Below are 12,496 nucleotides of genomic sequence, written 5' to 3' on the forward strand. Positions count from 1 at the left end.
GCCTTAGCCAGTAGCAATAGGACAGCCATACTCTACCTCTAGGCCCAAAAACCAATCCAGTCGCAAATGGATTGTTGACACACTTTGGGAGCTGAAAAACGGTAAACTGTATGTGCTCCATAGTGGAAAAAGGGGAACGGACGGACTGCCTCCATAGAAAAGTTCAGATGACAGCTTTGTTCCATAATTTCCATTCTGCTTGGAGATATTGTCCTCCTATGGATGGATAATTTTTTTAATAGCTAGGAATCCTTTGAGATTGCTAGCATTTTCCTGCTCCCTGAGGCATGAAATACTAGTACCAGTGGGGAATATTTAACAAGAGACCTGGGTCGGTTTATGCCATCTAAATCCATGGTGTTGCGTAGGATTTTTTGAAAAGACATAATTTTTGTCCTTGTTATGTTTGCTGTTTTTTGTTTGGGTTGTTTGGTAACTGAGCAATAGGTGGTCTTCTTTACAAAAAGAGACAAAGTCCTCAGAGCCCTTCTACAGACATTCGGAAAGGATAGGCAGGCAGCAACCGCAGAAAGCAAACGTAAGTGTCTCTCTGGATTGAACAGGGATAATGAAGTTCCGTACTCACCACACACATTCAACATATGATCCCTCCTCAGGGAGGCGTCCGCACTCAGTTATTCGTCACACGGTAGTTTCCAGTGGCCAAACTGGTCTTCAATCTTCATTTCCAGAACATTGCCAGATTTCACAATGTCATTGTTCACTAACAACCATTTTAAAGCTGGACTTACTACTTCATTCCATATACAAGGGATTTTGAATTTGAATTACATTCTCCATACACGCATATATATGCTGTCCGCTGGTTCCATTTCACTAGATACATCTGAGGAATAGAACTGAAGTCTATGAAGCTCAGACGGCAACTTTTTATTTCAGTTCGTCCAAAAGTGCTACAAGATATCTCTACATACTAATTGGTCTATAGTTTCAGGTCTTGACCCGTTTTTGAAGGTGGGAACTATAACTCATACCCCAGTTGCTATGTAAAGCTGTGCAGGTGAAGATTGGCCAAAAAAGTCCAGTTGTTTTGGATAGCGTCTGGTGGATTAAGTCCTCGCCGGGGACTTTCCCTGAGTTTTAATGGGGCCAGGGGTATTAATTTAACAAGATGCAGGAAGCCATGTTGGAAAGTTAATCTATGGAAGTGCGAGGAGGTTCTTCTCCAGCATTGTATGCCAGTATAGATCATGGAAATAGCCGCCCAAAATAAAACTGCTATAGCCATTTGAAACTTTTAAACGCACATATAATCTTAGTTTTAAGTCTTTTTAATGTTTTTAGAACTGTAATTTATAGTGTTTAAATGTATGTGGTCTTAATTTTGTATATGATATCTTTTTTAGTTGACCAGGAAAATAATCATCCACTAGGCCCTGTACACAGCGGCATTAAGGTGGATGGGGGCAGAGCAGGGTGTATGTCTCACACACATGCCCAACTCTCCACCCAGAGGGCCCTGATGCTGCACACCCTCACAACAGGCCCAGTCTCATGGTGCACCTCCAATTCTTGCGTCCATATGACAACAGTGTGAGGAGTGTCATATAGTCACGCAACACAGCTATAGTGCACGTTGAGGGTGCAAAAGGAGCCTTTTGGGCTCATTTTCCCTGCAAAAGGCCAGATCGGGACTGCAGTGTGAGATGGTGGTGGTCCCAATCTGCTAGGAAAGGGATTGTGTCCCGCCGCCCCGTAAGGGCTTATGTAAAGCTTACAGTAGACCCAGGTCCGCAGGTTACTCAGCTTTGCCTTCATAGGTCAGTAAATGAGTACCCAAGCTTTTAGGAGCTTAAGACTGTAAAGCTTAGAGAGTGTTGAGCTCAACTATTGAGGTGGGATAGAAAGTGTAAATGCTATTGCTATTGATAAGAAGCCTGTACTGGGTCTTCTAGGGTAAAGTGGTCGGATCGCAACAATTATGAGTAGTAGAATTGTTTTTGTCATTGTGTCAAATCAACATGAGCCAAAAGGGGGGAGAAATCTAGACCTGTAAAGCGTAATGCCTAAGGTGTTCATGACAGCCAGGGGCAAAGGGCTGCCCCTTGCGGCCAAGAGTCCCCACGTAAAATAAAATTTCATATGCACTAGGCAATCATCAAGGACCAAGTGCTGAAGTGAGAAATGAACCTCTTTGTTATTGCAACCCAGGCTGCTGCCACACTGGCAAAGATGCGTGTAGCATCACTTTAAGTGCATGGCTCCATCTTATGAATCCGAAAAAAAAAAAAAAAAAAAAAAAAAAAAAAAAAAAAAAAAAAAAAAAAAAAAAAAAAAAAAAAAAAAAAAAAAAACAAGATTTGTAGTTTGGTTCAGGCCAGAAGGTTTTGAATAAGGGGGGATTGTGAAGATAGCTTATAAAAAGGATAATCCAAGAAATCCAAGACTGAGTCAGGACAGTGAAAGCAGCAGCAAACTGCATTAATTCGACAGGTAGAATGCAGCCCCAGAAACCACTTAGCAGGATGTATATGCATTAGCAAGATAAAGAAAAAAGTAGCAATTAATTAGAGAAACAAAGAGTCAGCAGAAATATATGCAATAGGCAAAATAAGAAAGAAAGAAAAGAAAAAAAGCTTAATAGTCAAGTTTTCACATGTAGCATGCACATCATAAGTAATGGCCTCATGGAAAACACAAGCTAATAGTATCAGTGCAAACAAATGAATGATTCTAGAAGGACAAATGTAAAACTATGCTTAATTTACAAGAAAAAACCTGGCCATAAAATTAGAGGAGCTCAATTACCAATGAAGACACTTGCAGGCCCAACAATATAGCATTGTATAGACAGTGAAATGCGCTCCTCCAAGTATGACCAAGGCTCTGAAGAATCCTTAAAATGCCACAAACAAGAGACAAGGCAGGTCTTAGACATTACACTGTTTTAAAAGTAGCTCTTAGAAATATGTGCAATCAACTGGGTACAAAATGAATCAAACACTTTGGTTGAAAGCCAGCCAGATGAAATCAGTCATAGAGGAACATACTGACACTTAGAAACAGAGAACACGTCAAGGTGTTGTCCCATCCAGTGATTGGTTATTATAATATCACTTCAAACAATGGGGACACTCATGTGACTGCATTTCCCCCCCAGGGTTATATTTCACTTATTTAATCGTTACCCCTTCCTTGGCACAGATGAAACAGGCAGAGATAACACTTGGAGCCTGTAAATGGAATTTTTCTTCATTGGTATAAGGGTTTAATAGGTAATTAGTTCCCGTCATCTAGTGCATTTTATTTTCCACTTCTTTCTGCGGCTATATTATCGGTTTGCTCTCCGCACCATTCATTAATTGTTCTCTTTTTTATTTTAATAAAAGAGAATTCTCTGGAGTAAAATCTACTCTGAAAGGTGTAAGAAAGAAAAAAAGGTAAAAAGGGAAAGAAACGCACCTTGTCCTCTAGGATGGGAAAAAAGGGGCAATAGCCCAATTCATGGCATTCTGCTAAGGAAATGGATCTTCTGAAACGCCAGCTTCGGTTGCCAGGGGAAGGAAATCATCTTTGAAGCAAGCTTGGCATATTAGATCAAACCTTCCTGTGACTTTCAGAGCATCTGGAGCATTTTGAATCATATGTTTTAAAATGAAGAAATCTGTTGGTTTTATCAGTAACACCAATCAGTGGGAACTACCTTCTTCTGAATGTTCTAGATCTTGATCTTGACAGCAGGGGTAAGAACTCAGGGCCCATGCTCTTGTGCTTCAGTGTTCTAAAGCTCTCAGATGTTTAACGGCGTGGTCATTACTATATCACTCAGGCAATAGCAACGTGATTGATTTTAGGTGTAAAAATCTGGGTACATAGAATATTCATTTCTTCATGGTTTCAGAATTAATTGAGAGTGGAAGATTATCCGTTACCAGGACAGAAAAACTACCAGCTTCACTTCTCCTGCATGAGAATTTTTGTAAAAATTTGGGTAAATTTGGTAAAAACCCAACTGAACAAATTTTCACCAGCACTAACTAATAAAATCCATTTTGAACTAAGTAGGGTCTGAGCACTTCGTGGTATGGGAGACCAATACCATTCATTTCAATTTAAATCCAATGATTTGTCTCAAAGAGTGACACCTGATAAATGGAACTTATACTGAAAAAAACATTCTGCTTTGCACACTAGGAGGCAAACAGGATTAATAAACAAGAGTTAAACTAGAGAAAACCAGGAAATGCCTGATTTTATCACACAACATTTCTTCGTTTCTCTAGTTTAACTTAGGTTTAAATCCTGTTGCCCCCTAGGGATAAAGCATAGATTTCCATTCAGCACCGATAAAGGATCTTTCTGGTCAGGACTGAGTCTTGGGGAAAGACCTATTTAGTACTTATTTACATTTATATGGACGTTCCCAATAAATTAAAAAAAAGAGGTGGTTTTGCCTTGCGGATTTTAGCCTCACTATTAATTCATAAAGAAGATGTAAGAGAGGGAGTGAGAGGACCAAAGTAATACATGGAGTAGCATGGCTCAATAGGGCCATTCTAAACTGTATCTCCCAATCCCCAGCCACCACTCAACTATACACCACAGGGTTGGAGTACCAGTCTGAGGCGGGTTAAGACCGCCAAAAAGCGGCAGCCTGACACCCACCCCTTTCCCTGCAGATCAGGGCCAGTGGTAGAGGCGGCAGCACTGAGGACCCGATCTGCCGCTTCCAGGCCCGGGGGAAACGGCAAAAGGCCACGTTCCCGTGGCCTGAAAGGGGTGGTCCTTGGGGCTTCAAGCAGGGAGGAGGAGGAGGTTGAAGGCTGCGCCAGCGACGCAAAGCAGGAAGGAAGCTCCAAAGGGAGCTCCTTTCGGGGCCTGCGGAAAGGGTGCCTAGCGCCCTGGCACGGCCCCACTATGTCACAAGCAGCCTCGTCTGGAGGGGGGCGGCAGGGCGTGGAGTAGTGAAGGGGGCGGCCGTGTGGAATGGCTGCCGCCAGTTTCTACACGCGGAGTGTGTACTAGGGTTAGGGGCTCAAAAGGGCGCCCCTTTCTACCGATACGCGCTCATCGAGTACTTTAAGGCCTGTTTGTAACGGGCCTTAGTCAACCATGATTTATCAGGCGATCTGTAAAGCATATAGGAGAATATTTTCTTCAGTTTAACTTTTATACCAAACAACAAGGCCTGAAAAAAAGGTCAAGTCATGGGTGTTGGGCTTCTTTAGGGCAAATAAAAGTTCCAAAGCCTTGATTTTAGAAAATATTTAGGACAGTGGAGGTGGTATATGGCTGATTTAGAATAAGCTTTTGAAGACAAATGAACTATATTTTGAGATGAATCCTTTTGCTCCTCAGTTCTGAGAACATATTATAGAGAATATATATGATGAATGGGTTTTTGATTAGGTTTACGACCTGTCAAACTATTATAAAGAAAAAAATTTTGTATCAATTGTTTGTAGAAGTGGAGAGAATAGATGATAGATAGATAGAGAGATAGATAGATAGATAGAAGAGAGAGATTGAGCGTATAATATATGTTATAGTACACATACAGTCATATGAATAGATTTCACATTAAATAGTTGTAAATTATAATATCTAATGGTCATAAGACTATGTATTTTATTGTATACACTTGAAAACAGTAGGAAAATGCAGGCTACTTAAAAAAACCTGAATGTTACTCACACCAATGCATATTTGTCCTGGCTTTTAATGTTCCACCATATGCTGTAAGATTTTCCTAGATCCTACGTGTTAAATGTTTTTTATGGTAACTGTCAAGAGAGACGATATATGTTAGTAAAGAAATTAGACAAACTAAGATACAGAAATCAGAAAAGACGTGTTAGAATATGAAGATATGAAGAAAGAGTAGGCAAATATGTAAACGTGTTTAGTGACAGGAATGAGTACTTTGTATGTATGTATGTATGTAATTATGTTAAGTTTATGCTTTGTTAATGTGAAGTTATGTATGTCTTATGAAAAACCAACAACAACAACAATAATAATAAAAAGAAAATGCAGGTATGTGGCTTTGTTGATTGAGTCTATCCATCTGTAGTGTGGTCTTCCTCTTTCCCTGCTGGTTTCTACCTTGCAAAGTATTATTGTCTTTCCTAGTGAATCATGTCTTCTCATGATCCAGGGCCAGTCATATAACACCTGTACTCAAAGATCTGCACTGGCTGCCTATTCGCTTCCGGGCACAATACAAGGTGTTGGTTATTACCTATAAAGCCCAAAATGGCTTGGGCCCAGGATACCTTGAGGGTCGCCTCTCCCCATACAATCCGCCCCGCACTCTCAGAACATCTGGGCAACAGCTATTGAGGGTTTCATGGGCCAGACTACCCTCCACATCAAGGAGGACTTTTACCATCTTGGCCTCGACCCTCTGGAACTCTCTGCCCATTGAGCTCCGCTCGGCCACCTCCCTGGTCCAGTTCAAGAAGGAGCTGAAGACTCTCCTGTTCACACAAGCATTCCCTGACACAGGCTTCAATTAGTCTCTTCCCCCCCTCTATGTCAGCAGTGACATGCTGGCTAGAATGTTTTAATTTTAATGTAGATGTTTTTAATGTATTAGCTGTTTTCATTGTATGTATTGTATATGATTTTATGTTGTACACCGCCCTGGTTCATAGAAGGGCGGTATATAAATAAAATTTTTATTATTATTTATGATATATCAAAACTATGAGGCAAATGTAACAATGTTTTCCCCCATTACACCAATGGACATCAGGTGCTGTAAGGTATATGTACACCTTTTTCAGTTACCACAAATGAAGAGCAGGTGTTGTAGGCTATATTTCGAAGGAAGGAACTGGCAAAACTACCTCTGAGTCTTCCTTGCCTGAGAAAACCTTTGAAAATGAATTATATCACAATATGTTGGAAGGTAACTTGAAGAAACATACATTTGAGGTGGGTCAGTTCAAAAGCCTACCTAGCCTAGCATTCTGTTTCAAGAGTGGCCATCTAGTTGCTTTTGGGGAAGCCCACAAGCAAGAAGTGAGGAAAATATAACCTTTATGTTCTTGTTCCCCATAGATGGGCATGCTGCATATGATACTGCAAGAATATGTACACCACAGAGCCAGTGGGAAGAGGATATACCAGCAGACAATTGCTCAGGCAAATGTTCACTATTTCTGTGTATGGAAATATTAGAATCATACCTAGAATGTACAAAGATTAATTGTTAATTTTCTTGACACTATTAGAAAATTATATTTGAAATACCAAACAGGTTCGCAAGTGATTAAGACCATATAATCAAAAATGTCAGCCCTATGATTATACACCAGACACACAAAGTAATAATTTATAAATTTATATCCACATTCACATTTTTAAAACAGAGAAATAAGTGTTCAGTGTGCTTTGCAAAAATGTAAATTATGAGCTTTTGAAAGAATGAGAGAGAGAGAGAGAGAACTTTGGGGGCCATCAAACCACATTAATTCTGCATATATTAAACACTACTAGATGCCGTGTGACCATTCTGTGGGCTTTATTTCTATATTTTGCCTTTGACAATATGGATGTTCTGTAGCGATAATTAAGCAATTCATTTGTTATATTCTCTTGGGTCCTGGATGTTAACAGCAAGCAGGCAGAGGGTACTGCTGTCATATGCAGCAGCCATGAACAGTGATGGTTGCAATGACAAGCACCAAGCCTATCAAATAATTAGCGTTTTAGATTATGACAAGGTTGAATGCAGTTTGCTCTTTGGAACAGGACCTATGAACTTACAGTTCAGGAGTATCATTGTCAGACTACAAAACCATATGCTAGCCATGTGAATGATGAAGTGGTGATTCCATTGATGGTGGATGAAAGCAGACAAGCAACACAGAAATGTCAGGCAGTGAAATCCTTCAGAAATTTAGTTCAAACAATTTACCAGGGAAGAAATGTCCTTGTAATATCTGGGGAGAAAATGCAGGTTTTAGTGTGTGTATATGAGTGTGTGTGTAGCATGAATAATCTGATACTTGATAGAATCATGAGATAGTTGCATTGATGATGATGATGATGATGATGATGATGGTGGTGATGATGATTCTCTTCATAATAAGGAATATGGTTGCATTTGTACCACAAATGGCTAGGGATATCTCACAATGTTTTGGTTTGTCTTATTTTGATATTTTTGGGGGGTGGGTAGGTGATTGTTTTGTTTGGTTTTTCTTGGGTATATAGTTCTCACCACACACTATAAATATGAAATATAAAAAATGCTAATCAAGAGCACAGGGGGTTGCCAAGAAACAAAAACACAACTAGGAATACAGACCAAATTGGTGGTCTTCTGTTGCCATTACGGAGCATGGACTTATTATGAAGTCACAGAAGAAGATGAAAAAGAGTAACAATAGTCATTGGTGTTCCCTCTTCTCCCTCCTTCTCTGCCCCCTCCTCTGTACAGTATAGTCGGCCCTTCTTATACAGAGATTTTTTTATACATGGATTCAAGCATACACGGTTTGAAAATGTTCAAAAAAGTATAAATTTCAAATTTCAAAACCTTGGTTTTCCATTTTTTATAAGGGACACCATTTTGTTATGTGATATTAATGGGATCTAAGCATACATGGATTTTGTTATACACAGGGAATCTTGAAACCAAACCCCAGCATATAACAAGGGTCCTCTGTACTGATGTACTAAGAGTGATGCTGTGGGAGCCCATCCCCTTTCCATGGGTTTATCCTATATATTCATATCCAGTAAAATTAATATTGGAAAGAATGTCTTGTATCATGTTAGCCCTCTTCTTGGAGAGCTGAGGTTATGTAATGATGTTGTAGAATAGTTTCTATCAGCAAAGTAGTCAAGATAGCCATTCCTAAATGTTGCCTTTTTGGTGGCAGTTGGTGTTTGGAATACACTCTTGTAGGTGATTCTGCAGTTGATCTGTTTTTAGAAGGATGTTGATATCACTGATTATTTTGAACTACTTCCATTTCTTTTTATAAAATATATTTCCCAGAAAACAGATACATTATACTGTTGTGAAAAATATAACAGCATCGATTTATTTCATTTATTACTTTCCTTTTTGTGCTTTTATATTGATGTACAAGAAAGAGTTGAAATGCAGCATCATAAGAATAATTGCAAAGAAATGTATTACACAGTTATGTTTGGCTGGGTTCAGAGGTGACAGCCAGTTAGGAAGGACCTGTGAGACTGCCCCCTGCAAAGTGGTCCTGGCCCCTTAAATAGCATGGCAGCAGAATAGGATCAACCCACATCTAATTGGCTCCCATGTTGCTGCTATAATACCTAAGGGGCATTTAGTCAAGTCCTTTTGTTTGTAACCATCCTCATTTATTAGACTACAAGGAATGAAACAGTTGTTTGGTTCAGAAAAGCCAAACAAAAGGGAGAGGCCTGTTTCTTTTTCTCCCTAATATTTTTGTTTATTTCTGACTGAATTATTTATGAAAAGTTGGTTATGGCAGTATGTTTATAGTACATTTGCACTATTTATCAGAACAAAAAAAAAGGTATGTTTTTGGACAATAACTCCCAGGATTGACTTGTTGACTGGGGGATCCCAGGAGCTGTAGTTGAAAAGAGAAACTTTCCCCTTCCTTGGGAGGGGAAGCAGGCAAGAAGTAAACCATCCTAACCATCCATGGGAGAGTGGGGTGCTACAGGCTTCTGATAGCCCCTAAACTGTGTTGCTGAATACCTTCAAGTCATTTCTGACTTATAGTGACCCTGGGGTGATCCTATCATGGGGTTTCCTTGGCAAGATTTATCCAGAAAGGGTTTACCTTTGCCTTCCTCAGACTTGTCACACAAGGAAAAGGGTGCTCAAGCTGAGGGAAATGGAGCACATGATGCAGTAGGGGAAGTGCAGAACAGAATAGGTAAAAAGGGAGTACAGGAATAGCTGGTTAGGCTAAATGAATTCAAGTCTGCAGGGCCAGATGAACTATATCCAAGGATATTAAAAGAACTAGCAGAAGTGACAGGCAATAATCTTTGAGAACTCCTGAAGAACAGGAGAAGTCCATGCAGACTGGAGGAGGGAAAATGTCCCAATCTTCAAAAAAGAGGATCCCAACAATTACCACTCAATGAGTCTGATATCAATTTCAGGAAGTTATTCTAGAGCAGATCATTAAACAGAGAATCTGTGAACATTTAGAAGGGAATGCCATAATCATACAAAGTTAATATGGGTTTCTGAGAAACAAGTCATGAGAGACTAATCTGATCTATTTTTTTTGATAAAATTACCAGCTTGGTAGATGAAGGAAATGCTATAGATATAGCATATTTTGATTTCAGTATGGCCTTTGACAAGGTTTTCCCTGATAATCTTGCAAACAAGCTAGTAAAACGTGGGCTAGAAATAGAACTGTTAAGTGCATTAGGAATTGGTTGACCAGCCGAACCCAAAAGGTTCTCAGCAATGCCTCTACTTCATTTTGGAGAGAAGTGACCAGTGCGGTGCCACAGTGTTCTCTTCTGGGCCCAGTGCTATTCAACATCTTTATCAATGATTTTGATGAAGGAACAGAGGGCATACGTATCAAATTTGCAGATGATACCAAATTAGGAGTAGGTAATATCTCAGAGGAGAGGATCAAAATTCAAAACAGCCTCAGTAGTTTAGATAGTTGGGTCAAAACTAACAAAATGAATTTCAACAGGTGAACTAATGAAAATATAAAATGCTAGATATAGGGTGGGGGGACACCTAGCTTAACAAGACTACATGTCCTAGTAGACCACAAGTGGAATATGAATCAACAGTGAGGTGCCCTATGACTTAAGGAGCTGGGTATGTTTAGCCTGAAGAAGAGAAGGATAGGAGATGATACGATAGTCCTGTTTCAATATTTGAAGGGGTGTCACATTGAGAAACTAGGACACAGAGCAATGGATTCAAACTACAGGACAAGAAATTTCACTTCAACATCAGTTAGAACTTCTCATACTAAGTGCTGTTTGATAGTGATATATACTCCCTCAGAGTGTGGTGGAAGTTTTTAAACAGGGGCTGGATGGCCTTCTGTCGGGGGTGCTTTCTTTGATTGTGAGTTCCTGCATCGCAGCGGGTTGGACTGGATTGCCCTTCTGATCTCTTCCAACTCAATGATTCTATGATCAGGTGTGTCTATTAATTGTTGTTAATCTGCACCTCAATCTATGGGGAGAGATGAGTAAGAAATAAATGGTTGTTGTTGTTGTTGTTGTTGTTGTTGTTGTTAGAGCCTGCATGACTTTTAAAGTCTGTGTTTTTTCTCTCTGTTCCATCACCCTTGCCTATATGCTTAGTCAGAACACAAGAGAGACCATTCTTGGTGACTGTTCCCAAGTTATGGAAATCTTTTCCATGGGAGGTTCAGTTGGCCCTTTCTCTGCAGTCTTTCTTCTTGTAGGCAAAATCTTTTTAGGCAGGTTTTTGGGTTTTATTTTGTTGAAGCAAATGGGACTTTTAATGGGGCATGTTGTGTTTTTTCTTTTATTATGTTTGAAATATGTTTTTTTAAATGTTCTTAATGTATATTTTAAAAACAAAACTGTCAATTATTTGTCTTTTAATTTTTGCATGGTTTTTTAAAATATATATATTTCCAGTTGTACATAAAGGGTTGTAAACTACCTTGAATCATTCACTGGGAGAAAGGTAGGATATAAAATAAATAAAAAATAAATTGTATTTATGGACCAGAAACTACAAAGTCCAACCAACATCTATTATCTACTACCCTTATGCTCAAGGCCTACAATCAGCTCATGGTGATTGCCAGTTTACCAGGATTTCCAGTGGAGGTCACTGAAGTTGGAATGAAGTGTGAGCTTTTTATTGGGAGGAGGATCTAAAATTTTATTTATTTATTTATTTATTTATTTTATTTTAGATATATAGAGGACTAGCAATTTTTTTTTTTTTTTTTGAAAAAGACCAACAATGTGAATTTCTGAATCCAGGCTGGAAAGCTGAGAGCATTGTCCATCCCCCACTTTCTACACACCCAAACAAAGTGGTTTTCCACTTTAAGGGAGATTGTGTCTCTGAAACACCCTATGAATTGTGGCCAAGGTATATAATCAAGGCATGGCCTCATTGGCCGAGACTGAGCACATGAAGGGGCTATCAATATTTCCTATAAATCAGTCTCTTCCTACTCTGTTCTATTTCATATTTCATCATTTCAGATCGATGTGTGTTTTCATAAATCTGGCTCACCCCCATTTTACCCCTAAAACATATATAATAATGGCAAAACATGCAAGTCATCTGATGTACAATCATTGAAAAGAAAAAGAGGGGAAAAGAAAGAAAGAGAAAAAGCCAGGCATGTTCAGAGCCTTCTGTTTCAAGCAGACTTAAATAACGTCAGGAAAATGAATGTCTTCAATTAGTGGATTGTATTTAAAAAAGAAGACTTGGAATCTCTTTAGTGAAAAGATTTATTTTATATATTTGTCCAAGCTAAATCAGAACATTAAGCTTGCTTTGTTTTAAAGTCTGCTTTAATGGAGAGAC

The sequence above is a fragment of the Sceloporus undulatus genome, chromosome 4, assembly GCF_019175285.1.
Source record: "Sceloporus undulatus isolate JIND9_A2432 ecotype Alabama chromosome 4, SceUnd_v1.1, whole genome shotgun sequence".
In the NCBI taxonomy this organism is placed as follows: Eukaryota; Metazoa; Chordata; class Lepidosauria; order Squamata; family Phrynosomatidae; genus Sceloporus; species Sceloporus undulatus.